The sequence below is a fragment of the Chrysochloris asiatica genome, unplaced genomic scaffold (assembly GCF_000296735.1).
Source record: "Chrysochloris asiatica unplaced genomic scaffold, ChrAsi1.0 scaffold00212, whole genome shotgun sequence".
NCBI classification, from domain to species: domain Eukaryota; kingdom Metazoa; phylum Chordata; class Mammalia; order Afrosoricida; family Chrysochloridae; genus Chrysochloris; species Chrysochloris asiatica.
In genome coordinates, this window is record NW_006408730.1 from 656,283 (window position 1) to 658,420 (window position 2,138).

The 2,138-nt window shown below is 39.7% G+C and overlaps 1 pseudogene; it reads left to right on the forward strand.

The window, feature by feature from the left end:
- Nucleotides 1-225: 225 nt before the first annotated feature.
- The window catches only part of LOC102827583, a 147,352-nt pseudogene continuing 145,439 nt past the window's right edge, over nucleotides 226-2,138 (forward strand).

Below are 2,138 nucleotides of genomic sequence, written 5' to 3' on the forward strand. Positions count from 1 at the left end.
TTTACTTTTGCTTTATTGACTACTCAAAGGCTTTTGACTGGGTAGATCATGACAAGGTATGGGTAGCTTTGCAAAGAAAGGGTATTATAGGACACTTAATGTATTCCTTAGGAGCCTGTAGATACCAAGAGGCAGGCATTAGAACAACAAGGGGATACTGAATTGGTTAAAATTAGGAAAGATGTGTACCAGGGTTGTATTTTTCAACATGTCTATTGACGCTCTATGACAAGCAAAGAATCTGAGAAACTGGATTATATGAAGAATAATTTGGTATCAGGTTAGGAGGAAGATTCATTGACAACCTGAGATATGCAGATGATACAATTTTACTTACCGAAAGAAAAGAGGATTTAAAATATTTACTGATGAAGATTAAAGTCCACAGCCTTCAGTGTGGATTGCACTTTAATGTAAAGAAAACAAATATCCTCACAACTGAAGCAAGAAACAGCATCATGAAAAATGGAGAAAAGATCGAAGTTGTCAAAGACTTCATTTTACTTGGACCCATAATCAACACTCATGGAAGCAGTAGTCAAGAAATCAAGCAGCGTATTACATTAGGCAAATCTGCTGCACAAGAAGTGTTCAAGAGTAAAGATACCAGTTTGAGGACTAAGGTGTGCCTGATCCAGGTCATGGTATTTTCAACAGCCCCATATGCATGTGAAAGTTGGGCAAGGAATAAGGAAGACAATAGAAGAATTGATCCATTTGCATTATGGTGTTGGAGAAGAGTACCGAAAGTACCATGGAATGTCAAAAGAACAAGCAAATCTGTTTTGGAAGATGTACAGTCAGAATGCTCATTAGATGCCAGAATGTAGACACTTAATCCCTCAGGGTGGTAGTGGTTATGTGCCGTGGAGTCAGTTCCAACCCATGGCAACCCTATACAGGGTTTCCGAGGCTGTAAATCTTTATGGGAGCAGAAAGCCTCATCTTTCTCCATTGGAACAGCTGGTCATTTTGAACTGCTGACCCTAAGGTTCACAACCCGATTCATAACCACTATGCTACCAGAGCTTCTTCTTAGTCCCTCATATTTCAGACATATTATCAGCAGGGACCAGTTCCTGGAGAAGTCCATCATGGTTGGTAAAGTGGAGGATCAGCTTAAAGAAGAAGACCACAACTGAAATGGATTGGCACAATGGGCTTAAGTGTCATAATAGTGAGAATTGGTCAGGACCTGGCAGTATTTTGTTCTGTTGTACATAGGGTTGCTATGAATTGCATGTGACTCCAAGGCACATAGCAACAACAACAATTGTCTTAGTTATCTAGTTCTGCTATAACAGAAATAACCATAAGTGGATGCTTTTGACCATCAGAAATGTATACTTTCACAGTGTGTTGTTGTTTTTGTTAAGTGCTGTGGAGTTGATTTTGACTCATAGCAGTCCCGTATAGGGTTTTCAAGAAGCAGCTGGTGGGTTTGAACCACTGACCTTGTGGTTAGCAGTGCAGTGTTTATCCTACTATGCTACACTGGGACTTGAAGTCTGACTTCAAGGTATCAGCTTTAGTGGAAGGTTCTCTGCTGGCTCACAGTTTAGGAGGAAGGTCTTAGTTTCCTTACAGCACTGGTGTGCCTAGTGTTTGCAGAGATTTCCATGTGTCTTGGTATCAATCGTTCCCTAGGTCTAGGAACTTCTTAGTGCAGGGACCCGGAGTCCAAAAGACAGGATCCATTCCAGGCACTGCTTTCTTGGTAGTAGGTATTCCCTTTCCTCTACTTGCTTCTCACTCTTTATTTCTCTATCCTTTTTTTTTTTTTTTTTTGCATGTGAGAGGTACATTTTTATTGGCTTCATTATTATTTTTATTTTATTGTGAATGAAGTGAAGATTTATAGAACAAATCAGTTTTTCATTCAACAATCTGTGTGCCTTTTGTTTCATGTCATTGATTGCAATCCGCACAATGAAACATTACTGATCCCGCTTCCTCCCTGTGTTTCTCGTGTCCATTCCTCTTCTTTCCTGACACTTCTGAACTCTGTCCTTAGGTAAATGCTGCTCCTTTTTAAATCACAAACTGTTGTTTATTCTAAGGAGTATGTACCTCCCTAGTATTATTTTTCCCCTTATGTTCTAGTTAGTTGCTGTTGAACTGGTTTATACTCATGCTGA